The sequence below is a fragment of the Physeter macrocephalus genome, chromosome 20 (genome assembly GCF_002837175.3).
Source record: "Physeter macrocephalus isolate SW-GA chromosome 20, ASM283717v5, whole genome shotgun sequence".
Classification (NCBI taxonomy): domain Eukaryota; kingdom Metazoa; phylum Chordata; class Mammalia; order Artiodactyla; family Physeteridae; genus Physeter; species Physeter macrocephalus.
This window is the reverse complement of record NC_041233.1, coordinates 104,964,915-104,980,225: the sequence shown is the minus strand read 5'-3', so window position 1 is coordinate 104,980,225 and position 15,311 is coordinate 104,964,915. Positions and strand designations below refer to the sequence as shown.

At 37.1% G+C, this 15,311-nt stretch overlaps 1 non-coding gene across 1 annotated transcript; it reads right to left on the bottom strand.

Annotated features, from left to right (window-relative positions):
• Window positions 1-14,656: 14,656 nt before the first annotated feature.
• LOC112066965 (U6 spliceosomal RNA) lies at window positions 14,657-14,763 on the bottom strand. The gene has a single exon (XR_002893001.1). It is a non-coding gene; the product is annotated as a U6 spliceosomal RNA (small nuclear RNA).
• Window positions 14,764-15,311: the final 548 nt, after the last annotated feature.

The window sequence follows — 15,311 nt, the reverse complement described above, 5'->3', positions numbered from 1 at the left end:
GGCCCGCATACCACAAAAAAAAAAAAAAAAAAAAAAAAAAAAGATAATATGGGTAGCACAAACACAGATTTCTTAATAACCTGCAGCATTATTTTTTTTAAAGCAAGTAAAAATATTAAATAATTATGAGTAGAGGAGAACAACTTTTACCAATTCCCCATATTTTTATTATGTATACATAGAGAACAGTATGAAATGTAGTTTGGCAAATATAAAGTTTGTTTGATCAGTGGAGGATGCCAGCCTCAGATGGAAAAACTATAGATTTCATGGAACAGATACATTTAGAGCATCATCAGTGCTGACATGTGAAAGGTGTATCTTGTCAGTTCTTGTTTTTGAGGAACTACGGGCCACTTACCAGTGTCTCCATAGAATGTTGAAAATATGCTGAGTATCACGTCAGGAAATAGTGCCTTTTTGAAGGTTTCCTAGTTGTTTTCAGTAGCAGGGGGGTATAAGAAAACATTGGCTCCTGTTTTTGCCATCACAAATTGGTAAGCAGCTATGAAGATATGAAGAACATGATCTGGGTGATGGTCAGCTGGACCATGTCCACATAAGGAAAAGGAATCATGTCTTTGGTAGTCATCTAGCAAAGTCGACCAAGGAAGTGAGCCAAACCAGATAACACACGCTCAAAATAAATAACTTCCAGAGTTATTTGTACAGCAAATTAGTCAATGCTTGATTGGAACAGATATGCTTATTATGAAATGCAGATTTAAAATCTCGATAATAAAATATACGGAGGGTGTTTCTGTGATCATGCAGTACAGTGTTTATGCGGATGAATGTTGAAAACTTCCAGAGCCTGATCATGCACTTATAATTTCCCCCACTTCTTGAATGGGATTTATCCTGGAAGACAAAATGCTAAACGTAAAGCTTTATTTAAACCTAAACTTTAGTTCTATATATTTGAACCAGTTCTGACAGTACACTTGCACATTTTAGTGCTGTACTTTGCTGGAAAGTGCCTTGGGATGTGTTTGCATTAGAGGTGCTATAGAAGTTTATTTGTATTGTACTCAAAGTGAATGCAGTCGCTCCAGATTGCAAGCACAATCAAGAAGATGAATGAGTTTCTTGAACTCATTTAGTGCCTTGTCTATAATAGTCCCATTACCAAGCTACCATGTAACTTGGTAACTTTTCATCAGGGGTGGCCCCAGGACTGAATAAGCACGAAGGAAATATAACCACTTACCTTGGCACTTCATGTTATACCTGATGCTCTTGGCAGGCTGTGACTGAAAGTAGGTCCTGACCACACGGCCCTCTTAACACATCTTTTCTAAAAACTTTCTGCTTTTAAAAAAACACGTCTGCATTATAGTTGAAAGACTTGTGAGTTAGAGAAAGGCAAAACTGGACTTGAAAAATGTAGTTCCGCTCTGCCCCTTAGGATTGCCTCTGTGTTTCCAAACCACTTAACTCTATTCTCTTTTCTACCGGGATGTTTTGTTCAGCGTTTAAACTGCCAAAAAAGGGAAAAAGGAGTAATTTAATTTGGGTCAATAAAATCATTTCCCCAGAAATTTAAAAACTTTTATTGTATAAAAATTCAAGCCCAAAGATTCTCCTGCTATAAAGAAAGACCACACGGACTTTGCACTATGATTTGTGAGGGAGAGATATATACATTCTGATCAAATGGATCAGGCTGAACCAGCTTTTCCCTGAGTTCACACCGGCTACATTTCAATGGGAAAATGATCTTGACTCTAGCAGTCAAATTTGGGCCAAAGCAATGCCATTTGATCTTTTCAGATGTCATACTGGTGGAATAAACTTGATTTCTCCATGGTCCCTAGTCCACAGTGCATACATTGGGAGATAAGCTTAATCTCGTATCCATGGATGAATTTTAGGGCATCTTTAACCTGCTTAAACCTACTGCAAATGGTTATATCTATGTGCAGATGTGGATGTTTTCTGGGAATTGGGTACTTTGTTTTTATCAAGTTCTCAAAGAGAACCATTGACCTTAAATGCTTAACTTTTTGGTAATTTTTTTAGGAATATAAACACAGGCATAATATACTATTTTAATAAATGAGATAACAGTTCTAGCTTTTGTTTGTTCACCACCTCGCCCCCCGCAGTCCTTCTACCTCCACCTGTCTCACCCTCCCCTAGGTATAACTGTGCTTTTGGGTAATTCATGGTAACAACTCGCTGTGTATTATTCTTACTTTTCTCAACACTCATATTATCACATATAAAATTTGCATATTTGTATATATGAACGTATGTGCATATATTTGTATTTATAGAGGGCTTTTGTTAAAATGTGTTTTATATTCACTATTTTTCAATTCAGTAATTTGTAATGGAAATTCTTCTAAGTAAATGCGTATAGAAACAGATTTGCTCTTGTTATTGGTTTCATGGTATTCAAGGCAAAGGTGAGACCTCATTTACTTGATTATCCCCCTTACTGGTGCATGTTCACTTCTCCCCTCCCTCTTTTCTGTCAGTATAAACAGTGCTTCAATAAACATCCTTACATATGTATCTTTATCAACTGTTGCTGTCACTGTTATGGCAGAGATTCCTAGCAATATCATGGCTAGGAGAAAGGGCATGTTTTACATTTTAATAGGTGCTGCCAGACATGAAGATAACAGCACATTTCCACCAGCATCATATGAGAATTCTCTTTCACCGTTCTACAGTAGGTTTAATGCTCTTTAAAAAATTTTGTGTGCCTGAGGTCTCTAAACTAATATTTCATTTTAAATTAAATTAAATTTGCATTTTCTCATTACTAGTGGGTTTAAACACCTTTTAAAATACCTACTGGCCATTTGGAATTGGCTTTTTAGGACTTTTCTATTCTCATCCTTTGCCATTTATCTATTGGTTTCCTTGTCTTTTTCATACTAATTTTAGAGATTTTTATATAGTATATCTCATTAACCATTTAGTTGTCATCTGCAGAAAAAAGTACTGAAATTATTTTTCAAATATTTTGATTTTTTATGGAATCTTTTGCTATAATTTAATTTTTGAAAGTACAATTAAATATGTCTATATTTACTGGAATTTCTAAGTTCAGAAGTCTTCCCCAACCTCTATAGAGAGTTTTTATAGCAAATCCCGAGATAAAACTCTTTGCAATCTTTATAGCAAATACTTGGAGAGTGCAAGTTTGGACAAGGATACTTTCTACCTGTTTATCATTAGGGCATAATCTGTTTGTATTGATAGATGCACCATTTTTTTTTCTTTTTTTTAAATAGAAGTATAGTTGATTTACAATGTTGTGTTAGTTTGTGGTGTACAGCAAAGTGATTCAGTTATACGTATATATACATGTTTTTTTCATATTCTTTTCCATTATGGTTTATTACAGGATATTGAATATAGTTCCCTGTGCTATACAGTAGACCTTGTTGTTTATCTGTTTTATATATAATAGTTTGCATCTGCTAATCCCATTTCCTGATTTATCCCTGCCCCACCCTCTTCCCCCTTTGGTAACCATAAGTTTGTTTTTTACATCTGTGAGTCTGTTTCATAAATAAGTTCATTAGTGTCATATTTTAGAGTCCCCATATAAGTGACATCATACGGTATTTGTCTTTCCCTTTCTGATTTACTTCACTTAGTATAATAATTTCTCGGTCCATCCATGTTGCTGCAAATGGCATTATTTCATTCTTTTTTATGGCTGAATAGTATTCCATTGTGTATACATACTACATCTTTATCCATTCATGTAGATGTGTCATTTAATAAAGAGTTTTAATGACTTGGAAATGTTTTATCCCCAATTTTTACCACTGTCAAAATTTACTATAAAAAGTTTACTTATGCACTGTGGTATCTCTGTTGGGATCTTGTCTTGTACTGGCATTTTAAAACCTATTGAACACCATTATCCATCATCTCTCCTGCTCTTCCCCTGTGGTTAGGCCTCCATGGGTCTCAGTGTTTGCTTCTGTCCATATAATTTAGAAAGTATATATAGTACCTTAGGAATGTATATCTGTTGTGGTATAGAAAGAAACATTTCTAGCCTCTCAAGTACAAGCTTCACAGATTATCATCCATTCAGTGTATTGCTCAATATCTTATTCATCCATTTAACAAATACATTTTAACATTACATTATTTATCATCAAAATTTTTGTTAGTGTTATAACTCTATGGATCCATGTAGCAACTTATATGTTGATAATTGAGATTTTTTGCTCCTAAGGAATGACAGTGTATGGATTCCATAGTGCAAAACTTTTTAAAAACAAAATTTGTTTAAATTTTCTTTAAATGTTGAACAGAAAAAAAAAAAAGAAAAAAGCCTCATCATTATCTCACCATTATCTTTCTTTATATAAGCACAGATATTAACTATCTCTTTTTTTTTTCTTTTTTCTTTTCTGGATTAAAAAATAAAGATAAGGGAAAGAGGAAGTTGCTGAAGAAATAAAAGCATCTCAGCAGTGTAGCCACAGAGTAACTAAGTAGGAATGCTAAGAAGACTGATTATTTAAAGCCTTGTCTGAGAAAGTCTGGGATGGGCATTAGGATATTTGATGCCCAGTTTCTTTGAAGACTTAATATCATAGTAAACAGGCTGGCTGGTTTCAGACCCTAATAAAGGGGAAGCTTAGGAAGTTGTGTAATTAGAGGGCTCAGGCAGTGAAAATGTGATGCACTAATATTTAATGCCCACATTACAGTAATTCCAAGACCAAGGGCAATTTGATTTTCTGGATGTCTCCCCGCCTGTGTGAAATATTCTGGAATGTCTCTTAGATGTGCGATGCACACTACATGCATCACAAATCCATCTCTTTGATATCATCATCGTGCATAGAGTCACCAGTCTTTCTCCCCGGCCCTGGATGCCTGTAGATGTTGCCCGCTGGTCCCCAAAGCTGCCTGTAGGAACAACATCATTGCCACTGTCACATCCCATGAGGAGACCAAGGACCATGTCAAGGCGTCCCCAGGGTCTCCACTGCCGTTCCTTGACTGCAGGGCTGTGATTGCATCCTTCCTCTGGTGGTAGGCAGACACACTCTATGCCCTGTTGGGTGCTGCGCTGCTACCTGGGTGCACCGTCAGCATCTCAGAATGGCTCTGATCACATGCGGTGTCTTTTGTATGACCCTTAGCGTCAGATTTCCTATGGGCATCAGCTCAAAATTATAAACTCTTCACTTGAACACTCAGTAGTTTTTAGGGACATAAGTAATCTCAATTTATGCTTAACATAGATTTGCCCTAATAATAACAAGAACAACAGCAGCAACTTGCATAGATGCAGCTCAGCCTATTACACAGATGATTTCTCCCCCATTCTTGTGCTGAGCACTTTCTCTCCTTGAAGCCACAGATATCAGCTGCTTTACATTTGCATAACTAAGTAACTCATTCACGTGGTTTCCAGAACAAAAGAATAGTGTGTCTAAAGATTTTTTTTTAATCTTTGGCAAACAGAGCATTATTCTGTTTTGATTTTTTTTTTCTTCTGACTCCTGTCAAGTTTTAAAGAAACTCAAAGTGCCTTGGACTCCTCTTTTCTCCACCTCAGAAACTCCCTCAGGAGGAAAGCTCTTTCAACCTGTGACCTGTGATGGCCCACGTGAAAATGGCTGGGGAGGGAGAATATCTCCCGTTAAATGAGTTACATGTAAAGCACTTAGAGCGGTGCCTCGTCGCAGGTAGTCTCAGCCACCTTTAGCTCATGTTATTCCCTTGCTCTTCTGGCCCGGCGTACTCTACCACACCCTTGCTATTCTACTCTCTTAACAGTTGTTAAGTAGAGAAATGGGATCCAGCTCTAAGGCCTGGCTCTGGTAATGCAACAAAGCAGTCAGTTCTAGCATCCAAAGGTCACTATGGTCTTAGTCTTGTGCCAGAAACTATTGGAAAGAGATGTCCAGTTAGTAGGGAGTGTCTGCAGCTGCAGGCAGTCAGGCATGCAGTTTAGACTCCCAGGTCAGGCTGTCTTTCCAGACCTTATGTTTATGGAACTAAGATACTGGGTTGGAAGATGGGTCAGGACTGCAGGTTTAGACAGCCACGAGACTCCTAGGAAGAGCACTGTGACGTAATTCGGCAATAACGGTAAAGGGCGGAGGTCAGTCCCTCGCACCAGATCATTCCTGGATGGAAAGACAGCAGCGCAGAGTTCAGAGTCCACCTGACCGGTTCCAAGGCCAGCTGTGTCTCTTCCTTGATGTGTGACCTTACGTGAGGTGTCTAATCTCAGTTTCTACCTCTGTAAAGGGATATTAACTGTCTACTTCAGAGGGTTGTTATGAGGATTAAGTATGTTATTTATGTAATATATTTAGAACAGTGCTTGGAACATTGTAAGATATTAACACTTGTCAACTTGTTAACTATCATGGGGTCTTGAGAGGAGCTGGGACACATGGGAAGAGAGCTACCCAGCACTGGCAGTAGGGTTAAAAGGCCCTGCACGGGAAAGGGAGCTCGAGGGCTGTGGACCGTGGCAGCGGCTCTGCAGCTGGGGAGGGTGAGTTCACAGTGGGGACCCAGTTGTGGTGTATTTCTTGCTGTAGTCATGTTTTCTTGAGGAAATTCCTTATGTATTAGCCAGAGTTCTCCAGAGGATGGAGATATATATATAGCTAGCTAGCTAGATAATAGATAGATTTATTATAGGAATTGGCTCATGCAGTTTTGGAAGCCAGCCAACAAGTACCATGATCTGCCAGCTATAAGCTGGAGAACGAAGAAAGCCTGTGGTGTAATTCAGTCCGAGCCTGAAGGCCTGAGAATTGAGAGGCCACTGATATAAGTCCTAATTCAAAAGCCCAAGAACCAGGAGCACCAAAGTCCAAGGGCAGGAGAAGGTGGCTGATGTTTCAGCTGAAGTAGAGAGAGAGCCAGTTCACCTTCCTCTACCTCTTTGTTTGATTTGGGCACTCAGTGGATTAAATGACACCTATTCACATTGGGGATGGGGAGCTGATCTATTCAGCTCACCAAATCAAATAACAGGCTCTTTCAGAAGCACCCTTTGGACACACCCCAAAATGGTTCACCACATGTCTGGTCATCCCTTGCCCCAGTCAAGTTGACACAGCATTAATCATCATGTCTTTATTTCATGTCTTTACCAACATGAATCAAGTCCCTCTTGGAGGGATCATCTCTCTTTTTTTTTTTGCTGTTCTTTTTTTAAAAAATTTTTTATTTGAATATAGTTGATTTACAGTGTTGTGTTAGTTTCAGGGGTACAGCAAAGTGAATCAGTTAGACATATACATGTGTCCACTCTTTTTTTAAAATTAATTTTTATTGGAATCCACTCTTTTTTTTTTTAGTAGATTCTTTTCCATATAGGCCATTACAGTGTATTTGGGTAGAGTTTCCTGTGCTATATGGCAGTTCCTATAAGTTCTCTATTTTATGTGTAGTATAGTATTGTGTGTATGTCAGTCCCAATCTCCCAATCTCCCAATTTATCCTTGGGGGCATCATCTCTGCTCCCTATCTGAAACTCCCACCAGCCCTGCCTCCTACCTGCTGCAGTTCATACTTCCTGTCTCTGCTTTACTTCTTGTTCTTCTTGGAACCCAACATTCAGATTAAATAGACTCACTCAACTACTATATATTTTACCTATTTGACATGTTTATTCTCTGAATGTAGGCGCCACAATAACAGGATTTTTCTTCTGTTTTTTCTTTCACAGTTTTGTCACTTTATCCTCAGCACCTGTAGTAGACTCTGGTACATAGTAAGTGCTCAGTATGTATTAGTTGCAAGAATGACTAAATGAATTAGTAAATGGTGACAGGACTGAGTCCTCATATGGAGACACAACCATGGATCTAGCTGGGAGGATGGGGGGAGGGGAGAGTAAGATAAAGGCACTCCTTTATTGAGAGGGAGGTATATGTCACTTGAAGGGGTGAAGTTTTTACCACATATTTCTTGTCAGCTCACCCAGAGTTAAACTCACTGGTCCTCACAGCCGTAAGCCAAGATTTGGAGTATTAACTACTCAATTGCTTAGTGATGGTGGATGTCACAGGGACTTACATAATAAATGGAATATGCTGTAGAGGAAATTAAGTGTGTCTTGTTGCCTAGTCACATAGATGCCACCAGCATCTCCTTTAGAAAATGTGCATGTTCCCTCCTGGACTCTAAGCCTTTTGAGGGCAGGAGTGATATCTACTCCATTGTAACTCCCACACCTGGTATAATTCAGAGTCTGTTATATACTAGGTAAGTGCACTTACTTGATTAATATATAAATATTAATGAGTAATGTGACTGAGGCAGTACATTGAAAAGACAAAAGTGTTATAGCAGGCTACTAGCAATAAAAGCACTGGATTAGCAACCAGAGAGAAGACAGCTTCTAGTTGAACAAATTGTGAGAAGTTGGGATAATTCCTTAATCTCTTCAAAACTTTCATAAACATGTATGTGCTTTAAATGAACCATAAAATTATGCTTTGTAATTTAGAATGGAAAATACCACTTGTTTTTGTCCTTCAAATAAATCAAGGATAAGTGACCTGAAGCATCCCAAATTATCGTTTTGTTATGTAAATAGTATTTTAGAGAGTCTATTAAATAGTTTATTCTATTTATCTGTAAAATAGTAATAACTTAGGTTTTACCTACAGTGCAAATAAAATGATATAACTTTTGCAAGCTGGGAAATGCTATTAAAATGTAGCCTATTAAATTATATTTTAGCTTTGTTTATTTCTCTAAGTACAATTATCAAAGTTTTGGTTTAATATCTTTTCAAGTTTCTTGTTTTGGTTTTAATAGTATGACTTTACAGCTTTCAAGTTATCACTGAGTTAATTTTTTCTTTCTGTAGAGTTCATATACAATTTTGATGAACTCTCTGTGTAACCCATGTTTTATTGTCTCTTGGGTTGTTATAGTTAAATACTCTAGGTCAAGCATTTTGTAGGATCCACTTATTCCAAGTAAATAACTCAGTAGGAAGCTCATTTCTGCATTTTTCTTTCCTGCTTGCTTATCTACTGTGACAAATGCCCTTTCAAAAGATTTACAACGTTGAGTGTTTAAAATCTTAGGCGAGGTGGTAGGAAATTAGTTTGAACCACAGATTTTGAATATTTAATAAAGCATTAGTGTAGAAACCAACCAACCAAATAAAAAACAGCCAATTTATTATTTTGACAGATCCCAAACCAAAAAACCTCATTTTAAGTCGCTACAATCTTTTCATTTGTGCCGTTATGGTTAACAGTCTGCCAGTAATTCTATTATAAACCCAATTTTCAGAGAGAGTCTACTTGGTAATAAAAATTAATTCTAGTTTAAGAGTTTTTGTTGTTGTTGTTTCTATAATGTACTATGAGATTGTTGTTCCTAAATTCGTATGACTAGAGAATACTGCTAGCATTCTCATCTCCACTCTAATGCCCCCGTCTTCAACATTATGGTAGACAAGTGACCAGAGAAATTTGATAAAAGATTTAACACACGGTGATGTTGTTTGCTACACATGGACATATTTAAGTATTTGATATACTTTCTTAAAGGAAGTAACAATTTGGTAATAATTACTTTTCTGAGTAAATAGAATTCATATAAACAAATTCAAATTATTGGTATAATTCACAATAAGGGGCATATTTTGGATAACTGAGAGATTCTATTTTAAGTTTATATATTTCTGATCCAAATCCCTACATAGTTCTGTGCATATAATAGTAGGGGTAATGCTAGCTTCTGTAACAACAACAACAAAACTCCCCACACAATAGCAGTTTATTTAATGCTTGTGGAACAGTCCTGGATAGGGAACAGTCAACGGGGAGGCTATTTTCTATGTAATTGTTTAAGGACCCAGTTTGGAAGAGACTGTCGTCTTTAACACACGGTTTCTAAGATTGCCATAGTTGCCTTAATTCCTGGTATCTGGAAGAGAAAAAGAAAGTGCAAGAGTATGCATGAGAGTTTTATGGGCCAGGCCTGCAAGAACATGTCACTTGCACTCAGATTTTCATTGTCCATAACTCCTATTAGCAAGGGCAGCTGGGAAAATGTAGTCAGTTCATTGCATAGGAAGAAACACAGAGACATGAAAACACAGATTTTTGGAGAACAGTTATTAAGCTCTGCCCCAATCTGTATGATTGATTCACAGCATTGAGGACAAAGTAACATAGCTTCATTTAAACTTGTAAAATAAAGGTGGCTGTGTTTCTTATCTATTTTCTGTAAATTATTACCTATCTTGGGCAAATGGATGTTTAGTCCAAACTTAGGTAAGGTTGGATGACAGACGAAGATTACTTAAATATTTCATTTATTTATTTGAAAATATATCCAGAATTATTCTTTTTCCTAGGAATACTGATTTTTAAAACTGAAATTAGGGACTTCCCTGGTGGCACAGTGGTTAAGAATCCACCTGCTAATTCAGGATCTGCAGAGAAGAGTTCTCCACTATTCTGAATTTTACACATCTAATCACCAGCAGTAGCCATAGAGGTTAAGAGTGGTCTGACTGCAGAAATATTTAGGGACCATAACTAAGCTGGTAATAAGAGTAGCCTTATTGTTATCCATATTATCCTTAATATCTTAGGGTAATAGACAATCAATGAAGGCTTAAGATGACCTCGCCTCCCTTCTCCATATGGTATTCACTAGGTTGATTGTCCCAGCCATTAACTCATAATGCAAAATTTCTTTTGCTATTTCATCCTATCAAAATTTATCTTTTCTGAACAAAGCAGGAGGCATAACTCTCCCAGACTTCAGACAACACTACAAAGCTACAGTAATCAAAACAGTGTGATATTGGCACAAAAACAGATGTACGGATCAATGGAACAGAACAGAGAGCCCAGAAATAAACCCACACATCTATGGTCAATTAATCTTTGACAAAGGAAGCAAGAATATAAAATGGGAAAAACAATCCCTTCAGCAAGTGGTACTGGGAAAGCTGGACAGCTGCATGTAAATCAGTGAAGTTAGAACACACCCTCACACCATGCACAAAAATAAACTCAAAATGGCTTAAAGACTTAAATATAAGACAAGACATCATAAACCTCCTAAAAGAGAATAAGGGCAAAACTTTTTATGACATAAATTGTACCAATGTTTTCTTAGGTCAGTCTCCCAAGGCAATAGAAATAAAAACAAAAATAAACAAATGGGACCTAATCAAACTTACAAGCTTTTGCACAACAAAGGAAACCATAAACTAAATGAAGAAAACCTAAGGAATGGGAGAAAATATTTGCAAATGATGGGACTGACAAGGGCTTAATTTCCAAAGTATCCAAATGGTTCATACAAATCAACAACAACAATGAAAAAACAACCCAATTGAAAAATGGGCAGAAGATCTAAATGGGCATTTCTCCAAAGAAGACATACAGATGGCATGGCCAATAGGCACATGAAAAGATGCTCAACATCGCTAATTATTAGAGAAATGCAAATCAAAACTACAATGAGGTACCACCTCACACCAGTCAGAATGGCCATCAAAAAATCTACAAACAAATGCTGGAGAGGTTGTGCAGAAAAGGGAACCCTCTTACACTGTTGGTGGGAATGTAAATTGATACAGCCACTAAGGAGAACAGTATGGAGGTTCCTTAAAAAACTAAGAATTACCATATGATCCAGCAATGCCACTCCTGGGCATATACCTGGACAAAACTATAATTCAAAAAGATACATGCACCCCTGTGTTCATAGCAGCACTATTCACAATAGCCAAGACATGGAAACAACCTAAATGTCCATCAACAGATGAATGGATAAAGAAGATGTGGTACATATATACAATGGAATACTACACAGCCGTAGAAAAGAATGAAATAATGCCATTTGCAGCAAGATGGATGCAACTAGAGATTATCATACTAAGTGAAGTAAGTCAGAAAGAGAAAGACAAATACCATGTGATATCACTTACACATGGAATCTAAAATATGACACAAAAGATCCTATCTACAAAACAGAAATAGACTCACAGACATAGAGATCACACTTGTGGTTGCCAAGGGTTCGGGGGAGGGAGAGGGACAGACTGGGAGTTCGGGGTTGGTAGGTGCAAACTATTGCATTTAGAATGGATAAACAACAAGGTCCTACTGTAGAGCACAGGAAACTATATCCAATCTCTGGGGATAAACCATAATGGAAAAGAATATTAAAAAAAATGTATATATGTGTATAACTGAGTCACTTTGCTGTACAGCAGAAATTAACACAACATTGTAAATAAACTATCCTTCAATAAAAAATAAATTCAAAAAATTATCTTTTGGGGACTTCCCTAGTGGTGCAGTGGTTAAGAATCTGCCTGCCAGTGCAGGGGGCATGGGTTTGAGCCCTGGTCCGGGAAGATCCCACCTGCTGTGGAGCACCTGAGCCTGTGTGCCACAACTACTGAGCCTGCACTCTAGAGCTTGTGAGCCACAACTACTCAGCCTGTGTGCCACAACTACTGAAGCGTGCATGCCTAGAGCCCATGCTCTGCAACAAGAGAAGCCACCGCAATGAGAAGCCCGCGCACCACAACGAAGAGTAGCCCCTGCTCGCCGCAACTAGAGAAAGCCTGTGCACAGCAACGAAGATCCAACGCAGCCAAAAATAAATTTATAGAAAAAAAAATTGTCTTTTCTATATCCCACAGTGTGACACTCACAGGATAAGTAATCATCTAACTTAGCCACAGTAGTATATTTGTAAAATAAAGACACAAATTTTTAGCGCCCCAAAGTGATCCCACTAGTAGAGAACTTAGAAAGCATGGATCACTGGTGGTAAAAATAACTGTGGGAAGGAGATCATTTTAGTGTCTTGTGATAGGCAGACTTTTTAACTGGCCTCCAATGATGGACTTCCCTGGTGGTCCAGTGGTTAAGACTCCACGTTTCTACTGCAGAGGGCGTGGGTTTGGTCCCTGGTTGGGGAAGTTCTGCATGCCATGTGGTGTGGCAAAAAAATAAATAAATAAATAGATTTAAAAAATTAAATAAAATGGCCCCCAATGATCCCTACATACTAGTATTTATGCCCTTGTGTAATCCCGTCCCCCTGAGAGTGGTTTGAAATTAGTAACTTGATTTTAACCAACAGAATATAGCAAGATAGATGGAATGCTACTTATGTGATTCGGTTATAAAGTCTGTGATTTCCAATTTGCTGGAAAGCTTTCTCTGTTGACTTCTTGGCTTGCATGTTTTGATGAAGAAAGCTGCCATGTAGGAGAGACTCACAGGGCAAGGAGCTGAGGATGGCTTCTGGCCAACAGCCAGTAAGGAACTGCAGCCCCCAGTCTGACAGCCCACAGAAAGTGAATGCTGCCAAAAACCACTGAGGGAGTATGGAAAATCCTTCACTAGTTGAACCTTCAGATGAAACCACAAACCCTGGCCCAACATTTTGATTGCAGCCTTGTGAGAGACCAAGAAGCAGAGGACACAGCTAAGCCATGCCCATATTCCTGAGACACAGCAGCAGAGAGATAACAAGTGTGTGTTGTTTGAAGCTGCTAAATTGGGGTAATTTGTTATTCAGCAATAGAAAACTAATACATCCCTCGAATGGTGCCATTTATATACTCTGCTTACTTGGAAGTGACCTCCTAAAAGTAGGAATTATATCTTTTCGATTTTGGTGTAATCGATGCCAAACAGTCAATATTTGTTTATTAAGTGAATAAACAAATATATTTGTATGTGTGAAACCTCTAGTCACCAGTCCTCTGAGCTGTGTAGCTTGGAACAAAAATGAATCCTTGGAGTCTTCTTTTGCTTGGCAGGGGAGGATATTGGTGTTTCCATTACATTGGTAAAGATCAAGGGGTAAGGCTATATGACCTTACGTGTCTTTGCACCAATTCCTGTCAGCAGCCACTGCCGGATTCCCACGGACTTTCTGTATATTTGTATCATTACAGAACTTTTCCACATATGGATATTTTTGTATCTTTTAGTTGTTATAGATATAGATTGCTTTTACAGATGACTATATTTTAGATTTCAGAAGCACATTATATGGTTGTATATATCAGTGTTTTATCTGCTTAATTGCATATTAATTATAAAACTTTATTATTCTATAAGTGTATTATCTTGCTTTAGAGCAAAAGAAGAATTATAATATACAAATGCACTATTAATTTGCAGATGTAAAACCTGGGGTATAGGCTTGTATTACTTCATGTTTATTATTAAGCAGTTAAATTATAAAGCTCAACCTGCTGATTTTGATAGAGTGCCCAAATTGATAATACAGAATAATGATGACAAAAATCAATTGCAAGGCTTTATGGCTTGCCAAACGATGGAAGCTCTTGATGTTTTGAACTGAGAGTATGTAGGAGTAAAGCAAATTCAAACTTATGTGTTTGCTTTCAGCCGAAGAGTATGAATTAGGAAACATCTAGAGGTGGAGAAACAGCACTTGCTGCTTTTGTCAGAGGTTAATGTTTATTCAGCAATGAACTACTTGATTGTAAACCATATGTCTGGAGTAATTTAGAGATTTCACTGATTTTCCATGCAACTTTTTTTTTGGATTATTATTATTATTTTTTTGAGCTCAAATGCCTTATTTTTTTAAAAACATCTTTATTGGAGTATAATTGCTTTACAATGGTGTGTTAGTTTCTGCTTTATAACAAAGTGAATCAAAAAACATGGAACGGTTCACGAATTTGCGTGTCATCCTTGCGCAGGGGCCATGCTAATCTTCTCTATATCGTTCCAATTTTAGTATATGTGCTGCCGGAGCGAGCACCATGCAACATTTTGATATATGGGTGTTTTAAGTTTCTGAAGGCTTCTATTAGTCAGTAGCATTTTGCAGTTGTTTTGAAATACTTTATGAACAGAGAGTAAAAAAATAAGTAAATAGGTAGAACATAAGAGTAGAACGCTCAATAAGTATTGACAATTAAAAAATTGAAATATTTTCTAAAATAATTGTAATCTAGAATAGTCTATAATTTCATGAAAGTTTTTAAAATTTTAATTTTAGTGTATTTTTTAACCTGTAATCAATCCACTTAAATTAGATATTTGTTTTAAACATAATGGTTTTTAAAGGCTTTATGTATCATAGAGTAATATTTGAGCCACTGCAATTTATTATATATAATGATTATTAGCACAATTACATTAATATAACAGAAGATGTATTCTTTTTACTATAGATTTAACTTTGATATAATAAGTTTTGAAGACAGAGACAGTTGTCAACTATTTTTCCCATTGAAATTAAACATTTTAAATTTCTAGTACTTAATAAAATGAAAGTTGTATTCTCCAGAAAGAATCTGTAGAGCA